We start from the raw sequence: 15,000 nt of genomic DNA, 5'->3' as shown, positions 1-15,000 counted from the left end.
TTGCCTCTGCTATTTTTCAAGGGATTCATTCCACCACTAAAGCCTCGTTGACACGGGCTAGTTTAGCAGCTGCTAGTGTTAGCGACCTGTGAACTACCCTTCTACTTGCCCAATGTCAACGAAAAGTTAGTGAGCTTGCCACTTGCCGGGAGAGTCCGGGATAGTGGCAAGTGAAGTCGATGCCCCAACTACTTTACTAGCTACTTGCCGGTCACGTGACCCACTAGCGGCCACAACCATCCCCGTGTCAACGCCAAGTTGCCTCGTTGCTGGACAGTATTCATCACCTTCCCTGAATGCAAACATGTGCGAGAAGTGGAATTCAGATGAAGTTTCCATGTTTTTGGAAATATATGAGGAATATGAATGCGTGTGGGATGTAAGGTACGGTCATAACATGAATAGGAGCAAGCTTGCCATGGCAAGGATCCATACGGAGAGGGGTCAACTAACGCGCAGATAAGGTTGGGTCAAGGCTGGGCGACTGAGATCACGTGAGCCCCCGCTGCTCACAGTCAAGTATATCTTCGGGGGCGCATTTGAACGAAAATATCAAAACAAAATATATCTTCTGCTTCTATTTTATATTTATCCGGTCTCTGAGGATTTCTTTTATGGTTCTGACCCTTCTTTATGTTTATCCTGTCTCTGGGGATCTTTTATAGTCCTTAATCCACAATCCGCTTAGGATCTCGGCATATAAATGCCAACATCCAGTACAATGTTTTATTCACTAACACGCAGTCTTGAGGTAAAAGTCTCTGTAAATATAGGTTTCTTGTTTAATCACAATCGTAGGAAAGCTAAGTCACCATGCCGAACAATTGCGCAGTTTATGGTCATGGCTATGAATATACTGGCCGAAGCTTTGATCAAGGAGACGTCTTCACGTTTCCAACTTTGATTTTTAAGGCAGCAAGTTAAGGTTATCAAAACCGTTTGTAGACAAAAACTGATGAAAATTGAAAAATCAAAGACAACTGGAGCAGGACAGGATGACATTTACAAACCTCGACGCCTTCCTAAGAAATGCAACAGTAAGCCGGGCTTCATCCTCAAATTTAGGAGTATCTGGATGTCGAATGAAATACTGTTGCTTTTCTTTCTCTTGTATTTTGTATATTCAATGTATATGGCCCTGAGCTGAAATAAAGCATATTATTATCATTATTATTATTATTATTTTACAACGTAAAGTATGCTACGGCCTTTCACAGTGATGGCATACATGATTAATCATAGAGTAATAATAATAAATGAGTGAAATTATAGTGAAATTCATCCATTTTTGCAGCTAACACCCACCCAACGGTAAGGAAAGCTCAGTGAATTTTAATCCACCATACTTTTACTACGTTCAAGGTATGCTGCATAATAAATTCATACCTTTATAAGCTTATGTGATTTTAAATAGGTTCATACTACATTCATAAGTATTTAGATTACCTTTATTATTAGTAGTATTTGTGCTGTGGTAGTATCAGCATTAGTGGCAATAACAGAGAGCAGAGTTTGACTTGCCGAACGTAAGACATCGTAATTCATGAAATGACGATGATAGATACATGTTCACATAACATAGTTTAAAGTATTGAATATGGATGATATCAAGCGTTACCTTTATTGATGTATGTGGATACTAAGTCGAATACACTAAGAAGTAAATATACCCAGAATAAAGAATTAACAACGACTGTTTTTATGAAATTTTATACAATGGAATCTATGTAAAAAAAATCAATCTGAATCCGGTACAGGTTTGTCTGACTAAGCATAGAAAATAAAATCGTTAAGGTATCAAATGGATTCAAGTGCAAGAATTCGAATTAAATGTTAGCAAAATTATTTGAGAACCTGGAAAGAAAAATGTCCTGAAACGTACCTAAAATAAAAGGCAATATAATACTTAAACTAGTAATCTGATGCATTTTATCTCGAATGATTATAAGGTAATATATTTAGCCTTCATTATTATTCAATAATTTTAAATACATTTGTGTGTTACGTTCTTAATTAAATGAAATTCTGAAAGCAACTTTATATTTTCTGTTATATTTTCTGGTTTACCTTTACATAAAATAACGATGAATTGGTGAGTAGATGTTAGTTTATTTTGTAACAAAATTAGGCTTCATATCAAACAATTCAATAAAAGAAGAAAACGTTGTGAAATTAAATTGGCGGAAAACGTCCAGGCCTTTGGGTCTCATAAGAAAGTAAAATGTTGAAGTACTTTCATATCTTAGTGCCAATCATTTCATGATTAAATTTCTAATACTCAGAAAAGATACTGGTTTGTGAAATACAGAAATAAATTCACAACTGGCTAATTAATCGTATGAAAATGGATTATACTAGCCAAGTAATGCAACCATAACTTAACTTATAAGTTTTAGATATTCTCAAGCTTAATTCTACTGTAATTACCTGGTTATTTACTACTGCCTGCGCCATCTGTTCCCGGACTCATTTTCCAAAAATGAAAGTTGTAAAGAGCTTATAATGACCAATATTCGTTTATGCCAGATACATAGAAGAGAGAGAAAAAAGAGATTTAACTATGAAGGGGTCCTGGGTTGCAAGTAATGCACATACTCATATTATGAACTGGATCATACACACATTCATGCAAGTTAATCTCATACAAAACCTTAAAGATGATGATCAGGCTCCTTGAAAGTTGATCTCGCTGATTTCAAAGACAATTGCCTTTTGTATCATTCTTTACTAATTCTGTTGACTAGAATGATGGAAATTATATACATTTATATACATACCTTCAATCAAGTAAAGGTCAGTACTTGGTACTCACTCACTAATCATGAAAGTGCCATTTATTTCTGAATGATGTGTGAACCCTTCATGTCATTAAATTACGATCAAAATTGATTTTATTAAAAACAAGGAGAAAAAAGGATATTAAGATGCATGAAATAAAATTTAGTAAGAACTGACAAAACCAAAGGTATTCGAACAAAGGATAAACGCTGCCTTTACCATTCGAAATTGTTTCCCGCAAAAATAAACATTTGTAAAATATATCTTGTGAGGTCACGACAGAATGTTAGAGGAGTATTCGTTTGTTTTATCATAATCATCCCTAGGATGGATTGTATTTGTTCAGGAAAGGTTCAATGCTCACACACATACACGCAAACACACATACACACACAGACATATATATATATATATATATATATCATATCTATTAGTATATATATATATAATATATAAGATATATATATATAAATATAGAATATATATATATCATATATCTTGGGAGTAGACCCTCTTTTAAACAAGTCTTTTTGAAAAGGATTGCTGCATCAGCTCCATTAATTTTGTATAGATTCTTCTCTATTTTCCTTATTAAGGATTTCTCAATGTTGCTGAAACCGGCAAGCAACGTGCCAAAGGGGATCGTCAAATCCGGTGTAGTCATATTGAATTATCTTTATTATTGCTATTACTACTACAAGTTTCTCGCTCTCGGTCCCTCTCTCTTCTTCCTTCCCTCTCGTCGTCTCTCTCTCTCTCTCTTCTCCTCTCTCTCTCTCGCTCGTCTCTCCTCTCTCTCTGACGTTTCGCCCAGATCTGCCAGGGCATGGTCACAGCGATGGTTGCTGGAGGACTGAATCTTGGTGGTGGTTGTTGTTGTTGTTGTTTGAGATTAAGCTGGCCTTGTGCCAGCACGGGCTCTTGCTCGTAGAGCATCCCGTATGTCATATTAGTTTGAGATGTGAGTTTTGTTGTTTGAGATTAAGCTGGCCTTGTGGCAGCACGGGCTCTTGCTCGTAGAGCAGCCCGTATAAAAGATGTGAGTGGTGGGTCCTTCTCTTTATATCGTGGTCGTGTGGGCGCTCATGGAAGATCCTGCAAGACCCGGAGGATGCTTGACTTTTCATTGGCTGGCGGCCAGATGTCGGAAACGCTCGAGACGCGTTGACCTTCTCAGGTGTGTTGCGTCACCTGGAGCCAGTTTTTCATTGGCTGCGACCGTGGTGACTTAACTCCTGGTATTTCTTCCATCCTCTTCAATATTGGTCCCGCTCTGTTCGCTGGTGTCATCGTCTGGAGGGGAGGGGGCGGTTGGCTGGGCCTTCCTTACACAGGTGGGCAGCAGGAAGGGTTCCTGTGTCGTATTTAGGAGGGGTTTCTGTTCCAGTATTAATATTGGCTCAAGGAAGCGTAGTCGTCGCTGATCAGGGGCTCTTCCGATTATTTCCACGTTTTTCACGATGTCCTCTTGCACGACGTGCTGTTGATGGGCGGTGGGGGCGTGGTGTTTGATGGCACCGTTCTGGGCGTGACAGGAGATCCTCTTAGACAGTCGTAACGTTGTTTACACCAAATCTACTAACTTGGGACTTTGCTTGAATGGAGAGAGTGAGTGTCCTGCGAGGTCCAAGACCACCACCATCAGGGCCTTCATGAGGAGGGCCTTAACACACTGTTCAGCGTGGCAGGACACCCACGGTGAACTGGATCAGCCTCACAAATGATGGTTAATAACGGTTACTCCAACAAGCTGATCAACAGGGAGATAAGGACATTTTGAACAAATGGTACATGGAGGACGAAGAGAATAAAGAGAATCCCCCCTCCGAGGATGTACGAATTTTCTACAAGTCCTTCATGCGCCACAGATATAAGAAGAGGAGAGATGCATCAAGAAGATTGTGGAAGGGAACGTCACCCCCGTGGAGGAAGGGAAGAAGCTCTCTCTTACAATCTATTATAAGAACCGAAGAACAAGAGACCTTTGTATAATAACCCCACCCCACCTGCAGGAGACACCCCTGAAGCAGAATAACGTCGTCTACCGGTACACATGCCCTATCCAAGGATGCCCTGGAGTCTATATCGGTATGACAATGTTACGACTATCTAAGAGGATCTCCTGTCACGCCCAGAATGGTGCCATCAAACACCACGCCCCCACCGCCCACCAACAGCACGTCGTGCGAGAGGACATCGTGAAAAACGTAGAAATAATTGGAAGAGCCGCTGATCAGCGACGCCTACGCCTTCTTGAGGTGTTATTAATCCTCGAACAAAAACCACTCCTAATTACGACACAGGAACCCTTCCTGCTGCCCACCTGTGTAAGGAAGGCCCAGCCCTCAGCCCCCCCTCCAGATGATAACACCAACGAACAGAACGGGACCAATATTGAAGAGGATGGAAGAAATACCAGGAGTTATGTCACCACGATCGCAGCCAATGAAAACCCGGCTCCAGGTGACGCAACACACCTGAGAAGGTCAACGCGCCTCGAGCGTTTCCGACATCTGGCCGCCAGCCAGTGAAAAGTCAAGCATCCTCTGGGTCTTGCAGGAGCATCCAAGAGCGCCCGCACGACCAAGATATAAAGAGAAGGACAACAAACCCTGCAAATTTATTCTATGCCACTTCCCTCTGCAATTTGACACCAGGGCTATTCTGGAAAACCCATGCAAAGGGACCCAACCCCCAGCCAACCTGCAAAAACTGATTTTTCTTCTTGGATTGGTTATTTGTTTTTTTGGAGTGTGTTGGTCTGGGTGTGGTTTGGTGTGTGTCTTATTTTCTTTCTTCTGAGGTTGAGGCTGGTTTTTTTTGGTCTGTTTGGTCTAAGCCCTCCAGCTGCAGCAGCATAGGACTGTGACTTATGCTGGGGGTGTGACTGTGTGTTTTTGGGAGCCTGTTAAGGCCCCCTAGCTGCAGTAGCATTGGACCTTGATCCCTGCTGGGTAGTGGGAACTGCAGTTGTCTGTTGGGGTCTGGTGTTTTGTGTATGTGTGTGTCCAGGGAGGCTCCGAGGTGCAATTCCTTTGAGTGTGTCAATTTTTTGTAGCCTTATCGGGCATTTTCTGTTCCATGCATGGTGATTTCCCTTGCATGTGGGGCATCTGACATTTGTTTCTTGTCCAGCTTTGAACTTGTCAGTGCAAAATTTTGTGGGATGTCTTCCACTACATACTCCACAAATGGCTTTGCCGGTGCAGGCACTGCTATGGTGTCCGTACCTCTGACAGTGGTGGGGAAGGAGCCCCACATGCCAAGATTCAGTGATTTTGGCTGTGTCCCTTTCCACACCATAGCAGTGCCTGGACCGCCAAAGCCATTTGTGGAGTATGTAGTGGGAGACTTACTTTAGGCTTAATCTTTTTATGTTTTGTAAATTCGTCTTTATAAATTATTACATTTACAAACTGTTCATATACGTAGAGGTTCGCTTTCGGAGGTTGAAAATTGGAGTTTCTTACATAAATACGAAAATTGGCTAAACTCAAGCCCTACCTGTTGGCAACACACAAAGTGTCATTACCATATCTCAGCTCTTACTATCGTTTCTAATAATTATATACAGTATATCTACAGTCACGCGTGTTTATTTACACATGACGTCAGACATACTGTAACGTTTATATTGACTTCATGTGATTTACCTGAACACTTTTCCTATTTGTTTTCGTACGATATATCAGCCTGAACGCACCGGGATGCTCTAGGGCTGCGGCTTGGAATGTATTATCCACGTTATAACGGGGCTCTACTGCATATTATATCCAAATGAACGCCACTTACTCCGGTCAGCTCTACACCATAATTTGTGGACCTGGAAGACTTTATCTGCCGGAGATGGTGTTGTCATGCATCGGGCTGTACCTGAAAAACAGTGCAGATTATTAGATCATTGATAACTGAAACAAAAGGACTATATTTAAGAGAAAGTGCTCTTTATGTCAACCTTTATACTAACCCAGGCAGAATAATTAGCATATTCTGTGAAGTCATCCAAAAAATTATGATAAAGGTAAAATGCTCTTACTTGTGTCCAGTCATAAAATGTTAACATTCATCAGGATGCATAGACAGACCGTTATCAAACAGAACAGAAAACTTACGTTAAGTACCTACACGACATACAAACATTTTGAGCAATTACAAAAAATTGTTACGAAGAGGAGTGAGTTTATACATAAAATATTTTTATATATATATATATATCTATATATATATATATATATATATATATATATATATATATATATATATATATATATATATATATAGTATATATACATACATATATATATATATATATTTATAATATATATATATATATATAAGTATATATATATGTAAGTATATATATATATATATATATATATATATATATATATATATATATATATATATAATATATTATATATATATACAGTATATATATAAGGACCAGTTTACTGCATTATTATTGCTTCTCAGATACCTACCTCAGTAACAAAGAAAACCATTGGGTCTGCATGTAAACAGTTGGAATTTGAATTTGAATATAAAATTTAGGCCAGAGGCCAAGCGCTGAGACCTGAGGTCATTCAGTGCATTTCAAGAACTATAGTTTTTTTCTATACTGATATGCAGCTAATCGTCTAAGCACTGGGGACGGCTTACGAGGGGACACAGAGTGGACCCTATTGATGTAAAATCTAATATTCCAAGTCGCCTCTTTATGTTAACATGAAAACCTGCGCTTCAAGCCAGAAAATAAAAATTCAACTGTTCATAGGGTGTCATGTGAATCAAGGAAACAGGTAGAAGAAGCTTATATATGGGAATCCACATTGGGGCTTTGGATGTGGATGAAACTGATAAATACATCTGCCTCTTGGATACAATTAATTACTTCACTCTGGGAATGAGGCAAAATACTGACAGCATGCTGGCTGATACAGATATCATGGTCTCTTCACTGTATCACTTTAAGAGTTACCCTAAAAGAATAATAGACCAAGTAACCAGTAAACGCAGACTTTGTCCTCAGCTATGATTGAAGCATCTTTTAAAACCATATCCAGTGTATATGGCTAGGTGTATGACTGGACTTCTCTTTCTGCTAGAGAGAATCAAGAAATTGGTAGAATTCCACAGCCGACCTGGCATTCAAACGTAAGACAAATTCTCAGTACTGTATTAAAGTCCACAGACATAACAAAAGGTGTAGAACCCCCTGATCCAAAAGGTTAAAGGGTTTATAACAAGAAAATTTAGTTTATAAGGCACTATGGGGTTGAGATGGAATAGAAATGCATACAGTGTTTTATAAAACCTCAGAAGCAAAATATCGTTGCATTAACAAGTACAGTTCCTGTGATGATAGCTAGAAATCACTGATGTACAGTAAACAGCTATATATATTGTTTGTTTGTATGGTGTTTTTACGTTGCATGGAACCAGTGGTTATTCAGCAACGGGACCAACTGCTTTACGTGACTTCCGAACCACGTCAAGAGAGAACTTCCATCACCAGAAATACACATCTCTAACACCTCAATGGAATGCCCGAGAATCTATCTCGCGTCCACCAAGGTGGTAGGTCAAGACCATACCGATCACGCCACTGAGGCGCTGCTCTCTCTCTCTCTCATATATATATATATATTATATATATATATACATCGAGCTACAAATGTCCTTTAATATCTAATTCGCTCTAACTCGGTGGTGGGGTGGGTGGTGGGGTAAAAGCTTCACTGACATCTGGATTTGGTATGTTTCACGGGTTCGCGCCGGGAGCCGGCAATTTCTATTATCGTCTAAAAAATTCCCCTTCGGTTAAGCATATATATATATATTATATATATATATATATATATATATAATATAGATATAGGTATATATATATATATATTATATATAATATATATATATGTATTATATATATTATATATATATATATATATATATATATATATATATATATATATATATATATATATATAATATACACTGCAATTTGCAATGATGCCGAAGTAAACAGACCTAATGGAGGTTCATGGAACCCAGGAACGATGAACGTTACCTCAGAGTTACATACAGACGTGTCTCCGACAGAATAATCAGGTCATAGAGGAATGACGATACAGGTCAAGACAAATTTCCCCACATCGTTGATCACTAGAACAGAGCACTCTACTTTTATAGACGGGTACAGTTCGATGTCGACAGGAAAAAAAAAACTGTTTGATATTAGAATTTGAAAGAGATCATATGTTTTGAAGATAAAACATAAAAAACATTAAGTCTACGACTATCCATTTTAGCAAGAACAGAATAACGTGTAACAACACGAAATTGTAAAGATTGTTAACCTTAATAAATTCTGCAAAGAAAACAATGTAAAATTAAATTCGAATATCGTATTCAAATAGAAAGACTTTTAAAAAATACACACAATTCACGTCTTCCCCACTACTCTCTAGTAACAAGTTAGATTTTTCTAAACAGAAAAACTAATCTGTTTAAGTCCTATTATTATTCATCATCGATTCAGCGATCCAAAAGCAATTTGTTAAAACTACACAAAAACTGTTTAATACGGCGATACTTGATACATTAACCATTTGATATTTTCCTTAATGCAAGCTACTTTGACGGTCATCCTATATCTAATTCATATACCTATAGCTAATTCATAAGTCTACTGTTGGTCTAGTCAATAGTGCTTCAAATCTCATCATAATGCCTGTGATACAATTCAAGTACCACTAAATGGGAATAATTCTATTTAGAAAACCCATGATTCAGCAATCTGCCTCCCCTTATATCTAACATTTTGTGTCAACCTCTTCTACCTCGTCCTGAACTAAGAATTATACATCTGATTCAGATACTTTATCAACCTGGCAATCTGTGTTATTGCTCGGAGAGGAGACCAAAGCACCTCTAAACTTACTGGTCCATCTATATAATTTAGCTGACAATGCCAAGATATTCCACGAAATCCTGGTGTCGAGGCAGTTTTTCTCCCGTTCCACCTACCGATCAGGCAATTCGCAGTTAATTCTCCTAATAGGCAACTCCTCTCTAGTCTAACTCAACATGGTCGCTCTGTCTACTAGGACTTCTTGCTTGCTCACACAAACGGTCCACAGAAACTGTCGAATGACCCATTATAATAGTATCGAAAAACGCCACAGGTTTTCCATGTACTTCACTTTTTTCCCTCAAATGTTAACCACTATTACACAAACTGTAACAAAGAACTTAAATCTTCTATACCCCAATGATGAGCAACTTATATCGTATAATATGCCTCTTAAGAAAAATTTCTTATCTCTTCGTACTATGATAAGTTCGGTCTACACAAAATTAAGTCAGCATGTTCTACAAATTTTTTCGTACCAAAGCCACGTAACCTTGCCAAGCCGTCCTTTTATTAGGATTTCAGTTACCCAGCTTAAGTGTTGCATTTTCAAATAGAGTGATAAACTAATCTTTGGCCGATTAACTCTGCTACACGATACAGTGCTTTACCACCTTCCTCCACAAAACTGAAGTAATTGTGGACTGTACCAAAAAGTATTTTCGATTATAGTTACAAGACTTCAAAATCTATACAGCACAGTACGATATAGCTTTCCCCACATACCACCGGGAAATTAAGATAAAACTAGGTTACAGGATATAATGCTTTGTAATTTTTATATAAACTGAATTTCAGTAGTTTTGGTCTAAAAGCTAATCCAGTCTTGTTGTTTTGTCTCAAATAGCCGACTTCATACCTGGCCTCTAATAGTAGATTGTTCATACCAATTTGATATTAGTATTTAGTATATAGCTGTCCACTTTCTCATAACCATGCCCTTGTCTTTGTAGCCGATTTATTTTAAGTTATTTCCTCAGCGATAGTTTACCTCAATTACTTCCTCAGAGACAAGAGCATAGTCCAATCGACAGAAGTTTCCTTAACGCCCGTTAAGGTTTAAGTACATCCAAATTGAAATTCACTGCAAAGTCTACCTCACAAGGAATTTGCAGCAGCCAACAAACTTCCCGAGAATGAGAGCCACCGACTTCAAAACTTAAAATAACCTATATTATTTTCTACCTCTTAACCGTACAAGATTTTTAGGATACAGATATTTACAATTATTTTAAAACCAGTTCATTATTAATCTCATCCAAAACAGTTGAGAAAAAGTGAAATGGGGCACAATCTCCAGTGTGTTTACGGCCGTTGATCATAAGGTTTCTTCGCGGCCAGAAAAGCAAACCTCCGAGACTAGTTCTAGCAGTTAGGATCGTTTCAGTGTATAGGCCATGTCAGTCTAGTCCAACGACAAACATTCTGGAATAGTGAAGAGGTTAAGGACAGGTCCAGAGCGAGTTTACAAACATCATTCATCCTAAAACAAAATTAGATTAAAGAATCTGAATTGTTACGAAGATTTCGGGAATGCAACCAAAGTAGCTTCTACACTAACCATTATGGTTAGCCTGTCCGCACAAGATTTGAGTAATATAAATTAAAACTAAATCTGCGAAACTGTCTGCTAGATTAACATTCCGCTTGTATACGTTTGAAATTCAATTTGTAATTATTAATTAGAATAAATTTTTTACTTACTTTTAGTAATTATTAATTAAAATAAAATTTTACTTACTTTTAAGTGTAAAAGGGAATTTTTTTTAGAGAGTTTGCCTAGAACTTTAATCTCTATAATACAAAGCATCTTTAAAACAAAAATTTATAATTGAAATGTACTATAATAATGAACTGTTGAATCTGATAGCAAAATAATTCCTATCAACCTTCAATTAACTTACCAGTTATGGTTTAGTCCAACTACATCTTCCTCCCAGGAACTAATTATGGCAGGACTTCCGTCCATCCATAACTAGTTCAAAGGAGAACCTCCACCCCTAAAGGGGCACCGCCCCTATAAGGGTGGAGGATTTTGAAAATTTGAGCAAAGATACAAACAGAAAAACACTCACCAATCCCTTCTATCTTCTCTATTTACCTATCCACTTGAAAAATAAGCGGTGAAAATTCGTTCAGTCAAGATTCCCTCCTCCAAACAGATCAACCAGCTAGACGGATTGAATACACTGCTTGATATGAACTATAAATAAGGAACTAACACGGACGGACACACCTGAAGTAGAAAAAACTGATTATTTCAACCACACTCCTTCATGTACAGTTGGACACAGGTTTCCCTGGTACACCTTCTTGAGGGACTTCGAAAAATTATATGGTAACAGTGTTTACTGAGGGGGATGGGGGGAGGACTCTTCCTCTCTCAGCAAGAGTTCCACCAATAAGCTCTGGAATTCTTTCAGTGGGAGGAGTCATTAGGTATGGTTGGAGAAACCCACACACACACACACGGAGTAAAAAAAAAAAAACACACAGTAATCTGAACAGATTATATCGCTGTAACTAAGATTACTGTCTCACTTTAATATAAGTTTGTTTATAAGATTCCATTTAACTTTCGTCTAAGGCGTTATCTTACCACCGTGTCTGTTATTATGTATCGGTCATATTCATTACGCAATACTTAAAATTGATCAAAATTTTAGAGTTACATTGGTATTGGAGAGAATCACGAACATCATAGCAGGATATTTTAACCCTTATCATGAAAGCCAAGTTTATAGTATCGGTTGCAGTGCGTTTACTACAATAATATAATAGGAAGCATTGAACATACCCAAACACTAAGTGAACGAGTTGAAAGTGTCCGACGCCTTAGCTCCTCTCTCTCTCTCTCTCTCTCTCTCTCATATTAGCTACTTTAAAGTGACATGTCATCTAGAAATACCACTGCGCTAAGTATGCAGTTTTGATATGTCATTAACACCCTCTAATCTTGACTAAACTAATATATGCATATATATTTTTTCGGGGGCGGGGGGGGAGATGGTGTCGGGGATATAGTTCTTGTTGTTAAGCCGTCTTACAGGTTTTGGAATTCTAAAATGTAATTCAAACTGACAAGCTTCTTGCTTTTGCTGTACCGATGTCCTCAGCCTGGCTTTGCTACAACTGAAATGGGTGGGGGTCTAGGGGTAAGGTGGGCCTGTTGCGACCCCGATGAGTGGACGAAGTAGATATGCTCGTGGATAGAGCGTATGGCTAACGAAAAGCTCCACTTGAAATATTTTGTTGTTTATCTTTAATGCCTGCGTGTTTTTAGTGTTTATCCTAATATTATAGTACTGTAGATTTTCTGAATACAACAACATTTACAAGAAGAAGGATTGGGTTAAACTCACTCTCTTGTAAATACATATAGAAGGAGAGAGAGAGAGAGAGAGAGAGAAGAGAGAGAGAGAGAGAGAGAGAGAGAGAGAGAGAGAGAGACTGAGGAATCAAAATGAAACTACTAGGGACAGAGAAAATTCCACAACGTGTAATGGAAATTGAAGAAGGACTCCCAAACTTGGTGCAAACTTTAACTATTCCCGTATAGGTAAACTTAATTCGTTTGCCACCCTGATAAACAATTGTTGATGTTCAGAGGGTTTTCATGTATTCATGGTTGGGTTTGTTCCCTTCCCTCTGAATATACTGTAGCAGGTTATTCCCTACACGCCCTTCATTACAATAATTATTACATGATATGGATAAACACATCTACTGCTTATATTTTCTAATATATTAATTGTGATACATGTTTTAATGTCATACGGACAGAAATTCCTTTCGCTCTTATCATTCGTGTGAGGATAAGAGAAAGACGTCTCTATTGTTAACAGCCCTTCAGTCGTTTTACCTGGTCCATTGTGGAAAGAGCATATTTGGAGAAATGTAGTTTGATGATATTGTCCTAGTTGTTCTTTTTTAGATAATTTTTTTGAGAAACCAATCAGGATAGCGAAATTCCCTTTAGATTTTGAACTCCTTTAAGATATCAAATTCACCTTCTAATAAATAAATTATAATAATCAAATACCTGGAGCTAAACGATATGCATAGGTCTGCTTACGATTTTTTTTACATCATACGACATGGAAGTTCAGCGGAAGCCAATGGGGTAATCCAAATATAACACCTGATTTTTAAGATTTATTTTAATATTCATGAAATCCAGAAACTTTCCTTCTAGATCACCTCTTACAATCTGTTAGGCATAGAAGATTCATGGTTTCTGACGATCTGTGGTCGGTTGTGGAAGAGTTTCCATTGTGTTCCCAGAGGGTTCATAAGTTGATCTGGTCTCATCTCCCTCTCAGGCTCCCAACATTTTACCAAATTAGCCTAAATATTCTCAGTGAGGTTCATGTCTGTATCCCTTACTTGGCCAGTCAAGCAACTGCAGATCCTCTCGACCTTGAAACCATTCCTGACTATTCTGGCCGTAAGAATGGGGCAGCGGTCGTGAATGAAAATGAAAATGACAGGAGCAGGTGGGGAGGAATAATTCCGCTGTTGATGTGAAGGAAGAAAGTTAGAAATACCCGAAGAATTTCAATGTATTTTTCACCAGTGAACCTCCACTCAATCCTGGTGATATCATCCATATAATGTAAGAAGATCCAGCCCCAAACGTTTACTGTGACGTGCCCATTCCTGGTCACTCGTAAATTTCCTTTCTGTAGTATCTGAAGGGAAAAAAATCTAATTTTTAACAATTTACGCTTGCTTTTCGTAATAGGGAAAAAAAATGCTATATCGTTTTGGGAAATAAAATGCTAAGTAACAACCCTTGGAATAAGTTAAGAATGTTTATTAATCTGCATTAACTTTAATCTGCAACAGTCCGTTATGATATGATATTCTTTAATTCAGTAAACAGGCTGTACTCTATATTATAAATTGCCTACGTGATTATTCATAACATTAATAATGCATTTGAATTAATGCCTGGAAAGCTGGCCATATGTAGAACTAATGGGGGTTTTCAATGAAGAATTTTTTATTTTCACACTTCTCGTGGCAATATAATTCAATTAGCGGAAAATACATGGTTATGACAAAATTATTATCTTTTGTTGATTATAATATTACCCTTGCTTATAATTATTATAGTCTGACTGTTATTAATGATTATAGAAACTCACCTTATATTACTCGGTCTTCGGTTATGTATTCTGCCGTGACTTCTGCTAGTAAAAGACCTTTCGTCACTGCATACAACTCGAGACCAAAATTCCATATGCTCCTCCGCAAATTGTTGAACAAAGGCAAGCCTATCAGCACGATGCCGTTCGGCGAGAAATTCC

The sequence above is a fragment of the Macrobrachium nipponense genome, chromosome 2, assembly GCF_015104395.2.
Source record: "Macrobrachium nipponense isolate FS-2020 chromosome 2, ASM1510439v2, whole genome shotgun sequence".
In the NCBI taxonomy this organism is placed as follows: Eukaryota; Metazoa; Arthropoda; class Malacostraca; order Decapoda; family Palaemonidae; genus Macrobrachium; species Macrobrachium nipponense.
This window is presented reverse-complemented; position numbering follows the sequence as displayed.